The sequence below is a fragment of the Castanea sativa genome, chromosome 8 (assembly GCF_040712315.1).
Source record: "Castanea sativa cultivar Marrone di Chiusa Pesio chromosome 8, ASM4071231v1".
In the NCBI taxonomy this organism is placed as follows: domain Eukaryota; kingdom Viridiplantae; phylum Streptophyta; class Magnoliopsida; order Fagales; family Fagaceae; genus Castanea; species Castanea sativa.
This window is the reverse complement of record NC_134020.1, coordinates 25,767,421-25,779,219: the sequence shown is the minus strand read 5'-3', so window position 1 is coordinate 25,779,219 and position 11,799 is coordinate 25,767,421. Positions and strand designations below refer to the sequence as shown.

Genomic DNA, 11,799 nt, shown 5'->3' with positions numbered 1-11,799 from the left:
CTGTATTTTTTCTATCGTTTGCTTCAATTCCTATTGAGGTCCTTCCCAATTGGGAGATCATTTCCTCTAGGGTCTTACGTACCAATTTGTAAAATTACTTTCCAAACCAAATCTCTTACTGCAAGAGACTTAGTTTTAATTCTCTTGTGGTATATACTTCAGCAACCTTTTGCTTCTGTACTATTATCCTTTTTAAAGCCTTTACCAGGGCTTTATAATCAATATGACTTAACCGGTTTTGTTTGGTCACTCCATGTGATTCCAGTTGTCAGGAAATGTAGGCCGAAATACCAATTTAAAGTCAAGTTTTTAATTTAACCAATGCTTTAAAAGTGCCTTTTAGTCTTTTATCACAAAACTCTGGTTAAAGCTCTATGACTAAACTCTAAAACTAAAGCTTTACTTATAGGAGTATAGAAGAAGGGAGAGTGGAGGAGAGTAACGTAGAATTAGCTTAAAACAGACTAATTTTAAACTAAATCTACTTTATTCTACTCTACTCCTCCTTTCTTTCTCTCTCCCTCAGTTCAAATGGGCCAATAATGTCGAATGGAATGAAGCATATAAAATTACACTAACCCAAAAAGCGAGTACTCAAGCACCACAAATAATGTCGTGCCTAATATAAAGGATCACAACTAAGCAACTAAGCAAACAATATCATGCTTAATATAAAGGATCACAACTAAGCAAACAATGTCATGCTTAAATATAGAGGATCATGCCTTAATACCTCATTTAAAATCTGACCGACAGCAAGAATATCAGTATACACCGTAATCATATGGAAGGAACAATATTCCTTTCAATGCCTTAAGAAGAAGATCGTGCAGACTCCTAAAGGACATTGTATCCTCAGAATTGCAGCAAACAATTGAAAATTTACGTTACAGAAGCAATTGGTAAAGTAAGTTCAAGTAGTATATGAACTCATCTCCACATCCAAATTCCCATATAAAAAGATGTAAGTATTGATTTCTACACAAAATAAAGGGTTGATTAGTGAATATATTTGAAAATTCTGGTTAGTGAACATCCAAATTCCCACCTTCAGGAAAAAAAAAAACCCTCTACAATCGATTCATGAACCAATAAACCATGAGTCTTGAATTTGGAAAAGGACGACAGGGCAGATCATTTCCTTGTGTTCCTCCGGCCTACACAACTAACAAAACCAGCTTTAATTGGAGCAAAGATCGTCCAAAACCGCACTGCAATAATAAAAAATCAAAATAATAAGAATAAATAGGAAGATGGGATTTAGTGTGTGATGGAAGAGGGCTTTTACTTTTTGGGAGCGTTGGGAAGACGAGCAATACATACAATTTTGAGAATGATAAGAGTCTCAACTCTCAACTCTTAGCACACTATCGCCAAAACTGGATGAATAAATATAGAGACCCAGCACATTCACCAATAAAAACATCCGGAAAGTTGCACCCAGTTTTTATAACACAAGATCATATGAATTTTATGAATCTGGGATCCAGTTAATCAAATACCAAAAACACACGTACTCTTACACACCAAAATCACAATATCAAAAGTGATAGGCCCAATAAATATCAGTCCAGACGAGCCTATCAAGTACCATCATCCATCCCACCTCAGCATGGACAATGGTAGAAGCACCATAAAGATGAGCATTTAATACTTCAGACAGTTACCAATAGGCCAAGAAGACTATTGGAGACCCATCAAAACCCACATTGAATGAGCCCAGAGGCGTTACAAAAGAAGCAATTATACCACCATGAATAGGATACAACAACTAGAAAGAATGAGAATGTATATAAGACACATCTCAGAGCCAAAGAAGGTACATACATACACACTTGCTGAAACACTCTATTCGCTCTAGTTCTTATAAGCCCTATCTACCAGTTTTAGTCTTTGACTTTACCATTAGAGGCTCCATGGCTGGCACCACACAGGTGGCCACTTGAGAGAATTCCATTCTTACTTTTGCAGGTATAGAGACGAAGTTCGTGCTGACCTATCAGGACGAACCTACTTGACTGACGATCTCAACATCATCAATTTGGTGCCGTCTGTGGGGACGACAATTTCACACTTAGTTTTGAAAGCGCAGTTCCATTCAACTCTAAAGTCCAAATGGATTCCAGCACACCGCAAGATTCTGTAGCATTAGCCTTGCAAATCCAAACACTCACAGCCAGCGTGGTGGAGCTCACGAGACAGAACCAGGAGATAAGGTTGCAACTTCAGCAAGGAGACAACCGTTCTAGGACTAACTGGAACGATAAGGGAGACAGCCAAAGAGGGAACAACCACCGGAAACCAACTACTCCGGAGGGAGCAAACTTAGACCTCCTTAGGAAAATGAGAAGGGAAATGGACGAGCTGAGAAGTGCAATAAGGGGAAAAACGGATTGGAGCATGGAGAGAACAATCTCGCTCTTTACAATAGTGGTCCTGGAGTGCCCAATGCCTTCAAAGATTCGTCTCCCACAGCTTGAGTAGTTTGATGGTCTGAAAGACCCTCTGGACCACCTTAACACCTTTAAGACAACTCTGGGCCTCCAACGGCCTCCTAACGAGACACTATGCCGCTCCTTCCCCACCATTCTCAAAGCAGCAGCACGAGAGTGGTTCACTAAGCTGCCAACGTTGTCCATTGACAACTTCGAGCAATTGGGTAATTCCTTTTTACGCCATTTTTTCGGTGGACAGCGCCCAAAAAGGCCGGCAGACCACCTACTCACCATCAGGCAGGGGGAGGAGACCCTGAGGTCATATGTGAAGCATTTTACCAGAGAAACCTTAGAGGTAGATGAAGTAGACGACAAAGTGTAGCTGACAACCTTCAAAGCCGAATTAAAGTCTAGAGAGTTCGTGGTCGCACTCGCGAAAAGCCCTCCTCAGACTATGGCGGAAATTCTCTTGGAAGCATAGAAGTCTATGAACGCCGAAGATGCCCTAGCAATGATAAAAGACGAAGAGAAGCCCAGGGAGAGGGAAGAAAAGGGAGAGGACCGAAGCGGACGAAAAAGAGAACGGGGGGATCGTCAAGGCATTGAAGGGAACAAGCGAAAAGATGATAAAACCCCTCAGTCGGTAAAATTGACCCCTTTAATTATACCCGTTGACAAAATCTTGACGCAAATTAAGGACGAACATTACCTCAAATGGCCAAGGCCGTTGCACTCATCCCCTAATGTGCATGATAAGAAGAAGTATTGCCGTTTCCACAAGGATCACGTTTCCAAGTATAAATCCAATTGTGACTTGCTTGAATCTGAACTAATAATTTGAGTCGCATATGTCTCAAAACTAGAGAAATCATCATGCTTATCATAACGACCACGCTCTCCCACACTACTAGATGCTACTTCAACCATATCCCTGATATCACTAGTAAAATTCATATATTCCTCAAAGATGCCATAAAATTTATCACAGAGATTCACTACCATTAATATTGCTGCTTGCTTATACAAATTTCCAAAACAAAGTTCTACACATTGCAACTTATATTTAGAATCCAAAATGACAGCAAATAATAGCACGAGACTGTAATATTCCTAGTATTTATCAAACTTTTATTTCATTTCTTCTACCATTGCTCTAATTATCGCATCATCATCTTCCAACTATTCCATAATACGCAACTGAATTTTCCAAATACAATGGAATTACAAGTTGGTTGTGGGGTAGTTTATCCAAGAGTAGAGCTTAGTGATTGTTGAGGGTAAAATTTTGATGTTCCCGAATAGAATATGGGGTAGGCAAGCCGAAACTCGACAATGGACCCTTAAAATAAAGCCCAAAGGCTTTCGGTGTTGTATAAGTCTGTCCAAGCAAGAGATGGAGGCTGCACCCTAACAAGAAGACAACAATAAAGCACAATAAACATGTTATTGTTGTTAGTTTGTTATATTATTAGTCCTTTTTATAGTGTCATAGTTCAAATCAGTCCTCCAACAGTAAATGTGAAATTACACTTAAAAGTCCAGAAGTTAATGATTAAATAAATTTATGAAGGTATTCAGTCCTGAGAGTCCTTGTGTGTCTCGGTTAAGGGAATTTATAGTACTTTTAACTATCATTACATCAATGTTAGGGAAAAATTCATTTGTTACAAATACATTATATCCTTCATCATAATAATAATAAACAAGGATTAAAGGCTCCATGGTTACAAATAAGAGGAAAAATAGGATGGAATGAAGGGAGAGAAAGATCCTCAGCTCAGTGCAACAAGTATTAAACTAAGATTTTGGTGAGTGTATAATTATAAGGCATGAATGAGGTGAATGTGGGCTATTTTGAGTGAGTGGGATGGGATTAACACCAAGATCAAGGCTTTTTGTGAATGGTCTGTTTATGGATTAGTTGAGAGACATTTATGGGCTGTGTTTATGTGAAAAGGGGAAGAGAACATCTGAGATTAGATGAGTGTGGGCTAAGGATGAGGAGTGGTGAGCTTGAGGGAGGCTAAACCATGAGCAAGATAGCAAATAAACCCAAAATTTCAGAGAGGGTAGCTGTTGTGTTTGTGGGCTGAGTGCTTATGCTTTTATAATGGAGTTTAGAGAAGCATTAATTAACAAGAATCCAAAAAAAATGTAGGTTTGATTCAGGGGACCAGGACAGCTGAAGTAATAACTTGGATTTGACCTAAAAATGAGAGATTTGCTTTTAGGGCTGTTTTGCTTCTTTGGGCAATGTCACACATGGGTAGTATTTTGGGTAATCTTGTATTAAATGCTAAGCTTGCTGAGATTGTGTTCAGCCAGTGGGATTAAGGCAAGTATTAAGGAAGAATCCTAGTGCTGGAACTGAGATTTGGACCCTAGGAAGTAGGATTCAACACCCCAAGCCAAGTGTCAAAGTTTAAGTCTACTTCAGAGGGTTCCGCTGGAGATCCCTTTATGCCCTTAAAACCACACGTTCTCAATTTTTCCCCTTTAGGATTCATGGGCTTGGCACATGAATCACATCTTGAACATTTTTAATACTTGTAGCGTCAATTTGTTGAAGTTTGGATAATTTGGTTTCAGCTCCTTTTCCGCTGGAGGTGCAGCCTTGAGGAAGATGATGGAGTCCCATCATCCTTTAGACTTCAGCCGATATGATAGCCCTTGGGCACTGTTTACATCAGGTAGAGGGTGACAGAAAATTGATGGGACAACCCCTAATTCATCCTCAAAGGCTTGGTTCTCTTATAGGGGCCTCTAGTTGTTTCTTTGGTTAGGGATGAACAAGGGCTGGTTGCCCTCTCTTAAGCCTCTTGCTGGGGGCTTTTGTGGGCTGGAACTTTGCTTTGTTTCAGCACTTTTAGTTGGGCCACATGGCCCTTTATTTGCTTGGGCTTGTTCCCTACTCCATGAGATTCTTGGTCCTACAAAATGGGCATTAAAGACATGCTTTGCCATGAGTTTTTTACTCTTCATGGACTTTAGTTGTTAGTAGAAATAAAATGAATCCATGAGCTTTAATAAATATTTATGATAGATTTTGGGTATTAATTTCCATGGGCTTTAAATAACAACTTGTATAGTTTCTCATAATTTTTGTTATGGATTACTTTGTAAATAATATTTTCTTTGGGGCTTTTTAAATAATGACCTCCGATATTTTTCTTGAGAATAATATTTATCATGAGTTTTAAATAAGTATGGTAACAACCACAATGATGGAATAATGTGATGTTCTCATGAGTTTCTCTATAGATAATCATAATGGGCATGTAGGATGAATAATTACCATGAGTTTTGGTAATAAATATTATGAATGTTGTAATGTAAGATAGCTAGTGAACATGAGTTTATAACATGAAATGAATAAATGTCATGGGTCTAATAATAACTTTCCATGGGCTTTTATAAGATGATTGCCATGGGTTTTGAGAATAGATAATTCATAAATTCCATCCGCTTGTAATATTATAGTAATAGGTTTAAGAATCTAAAGTATTGTTCATTATTGGACTTTTAAGTGGAATAATTATGATGTAGTATTTTGCCAAATATTAATAACCTTGGATTTTTGATAGAATAGTGCCAAGTAGTTAGCTTGAGCTTTTAATAGTGCCAATGAGAATTGAGCTTTGATGTTACTAATGAGAATTAGGTTTTAAATATTGCTAGCGAGAACTTGGCTTTAATATTGCCAATGAGAATTGGGCTTTGATGTTGCCAATGAGAATTGAGCTTTGGATATTGCCATGAGTTTAAATCATGGGCTTTGATCATGGATTTGAATTTCATTGATAAAATTGTTTTGCCATGGACTTGAATCATAGGTTTTTCAAATATTGCAAAGCATAAGTATTCTTGAGCTTTAAATAAAATATGATGTGTGTATTGGGTTCATAGGGCCGGTTTTGGGTTTAGCTAAATAATGATAATAAAATTGGATAAAATATGAGTTTTTGGGCTTTTGTGATAGTTTATATCATGACCCAATTTAGATAATGAGATATGAAATATTTGTTATTAATGGAATAATAGAGCAAAAATATTTGGGAAAACCCAATAACTTGTTAGTGGTATAAATAGGTGGTATTCAAATAGAATTAGGTGTTAAAAAAAAAAAGTACCCTAACAGTGATATCATAAAATGGTTCCAAAACCCTTGCTATCTTCTCCACCCTTTCCAATTCCTCTTCTGAAGGGAAATTGAGAAAGTATTTATCAATCCTATTAAAGTGAGAAAATGCATCTTGATACTTAAGGCAAGTCTCAATCATCAAGAATGTTGAGTTCCATCTTGTTGGCACATCTTGGTATACTTTCTTACTTGTCAAAAAAGGAAGCCCTAAAAGACATTCAGCAAACCTCAACTTCCAATGATCTGAACCTCTCGCATATTTAACACTTTCACATAAAATATACACTATCTCATTTATGACTTTTAATCTATCTTGTACAATAAGGTTTAATGCGTGTGCATCACAATGCACATGAAAGAATTCACCACCACAAGGTAAACAAGGTCCAAAAGAAGGGTGTCTCTTTAAATGACCCACCAAAGTATTATTATACAAAATATTATCTAAAGTAATGGTGAATACTCTCTTCTCAGCCCCACTCTTTTAGCAAACCTAACAAGCTCTTTGACAATCTAACACCACCACGTGGAGGTGGCACATGAGGAAAACTCAAAACTTTCTTCTACAACACCCAATGTTCATCAACATAATGTGTTTTAAGAACCACGTACTCATCAGTGTTAGGTGAAGACCATTAAGCAAAACCTAACAGTAATTGACTTTAAATCATGTTTCGGATTTTTATTTTCTATCCAGTATATTTTTATCACATCTGATTTTGCAGTGTTCCTAGATATAGTCTTAACATTAGGATTCAGATAACAATAAAGCAACCTATTGTTCTCATGTTCTGCAAATGAAAATGGATAGTTGTGCCTAATGATTGTCAATGCAACCATTTCCCTATACGTAGCTTGATCTAAAGGCTGATGAGACACAATTTGATTGTTAACCTCGTGACATTTCGCTCTATGACGCAACAAAATAGTATTGCAACTAGCACTGACAAAAAAGAATTTTGACATTTTTTACACTTGGCTCTCTCTTTCCCATCATGACCTTTAGGTAATATTTCAAAATCCAAACATACAGAAGAAGTCCTAGATCTCATTCTTTTTGGAGCACTTGAAACAATATCACCATACTCATCATTTTCTTCATTCATTGAATCTACATCTAAAATGTAAAGGAAACAACACACACAAAAAAAAAAAATTTCTGCATGTTGAACCATTCAAATTATTGACTTGAGTTGAGGTTAAATCTAGCATATCAAAGATCATACACACACATATATGCATATATAGGACCATTATCATAGTCTCACAAATTATTTTCAAAAATATCATTGCATATCCCAAATAGAATTAGTACACAAATTACAAAATGTGAACAATTCTACCAAGAGAACTTGTAAAATCAAGTGCACTCTAAATCACAATTCACAACCCACAAAGGTGGGCATAACCAAATCATATGGACCAACATACTAAATTTTAAGTCTTTGAAGTGACAACATACTGCACTAGAAAACTTAACAACATAAAAGACGAATACAAATATTACTATCACAATTAATCCATTAATAGATTCTCTGCATATCCCTTCCCTCCCAATATATATATAGTAGTGGAAATTTATAGTTTTGATTCAGATAACATTTTCAAAATGAATCAAAAGTAAAACAAAATACTGTCAAAGAGAGTAGTTGAACTTGGGAATTCCTATTTTACAATCTTTTCTTCACAACTTTCACAACATCTTTTTCATGCCTAAGAAATTAAACACATACCCATCATTTGAATACACTAGAATAACTTTTACTTCACTTTTCCAAATAAAAACACCTTGAAATTAACCCTCCACAAACTGTACACGATCCAAATATTTCATATAAATTTAATTATGAACAAAATTTTTCCAACACAGAAAAATAAGTAATTTCTTTTTTTCCTTCATATATCCAATTAATTTTGGGCAAAAATTTATCAGTGAAGTTTGCAACTTTATCATGACCCTTCAACTAACTATAGCTTAAAAAGAAAAAGAAAAAAACCTATTTATACCACACAAAAAAATTCCCACCTATCATAATCCCTTTCTATGATTAATACAAGTGACTAATTGAAAACCCAAAAACCAATCATAAAATTAATACTTTCACTTTTTATGGCTTCGCCAAGCCCATTAAATTATTTTGCAAGTAAGAAATGAGAGAGAGAGAGAGAGAGATTGTGCTCACCTCAGCAAAATACAGTAGCTTGATGGGAGACCAAGAGAGCAGATGGCTTCCAATGGAGGTTTCCAATGAAGATACTTGGTTTAAGATGAAATTCAAATAGAAAAAAAAATTATCAAAACCAAATGAAAAAAATGTGAAATCTAAATTAGCATGAACATGATGAGTAATCAATTTGAAAAACTATAGCAAACTTACCGACTAAGACATGATTGGCAGTTGAGAAAATAAAGGAAAATTGCAAAATTTGAAAACCCTAATCCCCAATGTGAAACGAATAATAGTGTCTGAGGGAGAGAGGGTCTAGGATGGATTGAATTTGGTATTAAAAAACCACAGCAAATTTACCAATTAAAACGTGATTGGCAACTAGGAAAATGAAGGAAAATTATAAAATTTGAAAACCCTAATTCCAACGTGAAATGATTAGCAGTGTTTGAGGAGAGAAAGAGTCAAGAGGCTAAGAGAGGGGAGGGTTGTGTTGAATTTAGATTTATTATTTTTGGTTAAATGGGTCTAAATGAGTTTTTAGTTAAAACCCAATTATTACTGGGTCTAATTGGGTTAATGCCCATTTAACCCAAACAATAATTGGTGGGTTTGAGTTCAATTAAAGTGGGTGGATTTGGGTAAGCAAATAGGTTTGGGCTTATTTTGACAACCCTAGTTAATTCCAATAAACAAGAGTTATGTTTAAGTTGAAGTTCCCTTGTAAGTGAGTAAAATTTCATAGAGGAGACGAAATAGCAACACATACGTACTTTAATAGTTGCTTAACAATCATGGATCATTGCAACTTGATAGGTACCTTGCGGATAAAGAGAAACCTCAAATAGCCCCTAACCAACTCGGGGTTAAAGATTGGCCTAATGAATAGGTCAATAAACTAGTGAATGAAGAAGAGAAGAGAAAAATGACAAAGTATCAATGCTAGAGGTTGAATACCTTAATTGGCAAGATGGAGGGGGTCAATTTTGGTGGGAAAACCCTTCCCCAAGACTTGCCAATTGGTACTCCCCTTAATTCGGCTAAGGGGGTGTGTTACTGTGTTAGGACAATAAATCCCAGTTTGCAGGCGAATGAGATGTTGGTCAGTGAAATTATATGTGATGGTTTGTTGTAGGGCACAATATATGTTGGTGCAATGAGGTTTAAAGGACACTTCTTTTGAGGTTTAATGTATCGACCAATTAACCTTTGTGGCCAACCTTAGCAAATGTCAATCATACTATATCTTTGACAGAAGAAGAAGCTAGTTGCGCTACGTTGTCTACCCAAGAAGATGTTGGCCAAGCTTCGTGGATGACTTAGTAAACCTTTGGTCCTATCAAGATTGATCCCCCATGCCTATTCTTTGATTTTTGAAAAATATAGTGTTGAATAATCGAACGGTGTAAACATAGAGTTTTGTAATTTTAATGGTTATAGTTTTTAATGGCTAACATTTGATAATATGCATGAATGACTTTCCTATGTTGCATGAGCTTTAGAGCAATGGTGTATTTGAGAAACAATAATAGAATCTTTCAACCAAACTTTTAATATCTTTGTACGCAAAGATTCTCTCATTTAAATTCTCCAATTTTTGCTATTTGTAGCTAAATTTGACACAAATTTTTTTTTAAAATCCATGTAAGCCACACATAAAATCAAATAAATGACTATCATTTTTTTTTTAATGTCACCAGTCTCATATTTGACTAAAAATTAGGGTGAATTATAGGATTTTAAATGGAAAAGGAGCTTGAACCAAACTTTTATTAACTTTGTATCTAAAGATTTTCTCTCATTTATATTCTTTAATTTCTTTCAATTTTAACTAAATTTGAGACACATGATATTTTAAGAAATCCATGTAAATGCCACGTGTCTCACTTGAGTCACATTGGACTTAAAATTGATTGAATTGTAGGATTTTTAAATGGAAAGGGCAGTTAAAACCTCCATTCCCCCTTTCCCATTTTTACATACACATTTGTATATAATATTTAAATAGGATATAGGTTTAAAGTCTCTCCTGCTAGAAGGAGTAGGCATCTTGTGATCTGAAGTAATAATTGTTGCACTAAATTCACCATGAAGCTTTGCTTGTTAGGAAGAAAGTATTATAATTTCAAGATATGAAACAGGCATGCCTGCTTGAAAAAAAAAATTGGATCGAAAGTTTTGTAGCTATTTTATTTATGGTTGTATGAATAAATTAATTGGCGTTGGGGATATAATTTTAGAAGAGTGATGTGATCGAACTATATTTCCCTGTGAAGAAGATGAAGTGACCATACTCATCAATTATGGTAGTTGGTTGAGTTAAACAACCCAAGTTAACTTGGTTATATTAATTCAACAAAGTACTTAGCCAAAAAAGTATTAAAAATAAATAAATAATAAAAGTTTGTTCAGCAACTTAGGTTTTGATCTGAGATTTTTTTTTTTAATACCAATTTTGCAACTTGAATGACACTTTGTACAAATTTTGCAACTCAGTTTGAAGATATTTGGATTGCAACAACATTTGATTTGAATTATTTGGACCACATCTCAATAAGGATTTGAGCCCAACCCAATCCATCCGCTGATTTTTTTTTTTTTTTTTGAAAGAGCCCAATTAACTTGTCATTGAAACCCATTTTTCTTTTTAAGGGTAAGCAGAGATCATGAGAAAGTAAAATGACAATGGAGTGCATATTTCAAATCCATTTGAGCATCCATGAATGTTTAAAACTTGAATTATTCCAATCTAAATGCTAGGGAAATACAATCCTAATTTTGGAAAGATCTCCATAATAATTTTTATCAATTCTCCCGCAAGGATTTTAAGGCGAAAAACACAAAAACCATATTCTAAAATCTATTTATGAAAGATAGAAAATAGTTTGTATATTATGCTTATGTCTCACATAAACATGGACACTATAGTACACAAAATATACTAAACATACAGAGACTCATATATTTTTATGTTTACATGTAATATATTCCCATTCGACACTAAATCTCTAAAAAAGAAAAGAAAATAGAGACAGAAAAATGGAGAGTTGCCCCT

The 11,799-nt window shown here is 35.3% G+C and overlaps 1 long non-coding RNA gene across 1 annotated transcript; it reads right to left on the bottom strand.

Annotated features, from left to right (window-relative positions):
* Nucleotides 1-899: 899 nt before the first annotated feature.
* Nucleotides 900-9,222, bottom strand: LOC142608270 (uncharacterized). Its single transcript, XR_012839452.1, has 3 exons — nt 8,955-9,222; nt 8,760-8,833; nt 900-1,211 (listed from the first exon to the last, which is right to left on the bottom strand). It is a non-coding gene; the product is annotated as an uncharacterized LOC142608270 (long non-coding RNA).
* Nucleotides 9,223-11,799: the final 2,577 nt, after the last annotated feature.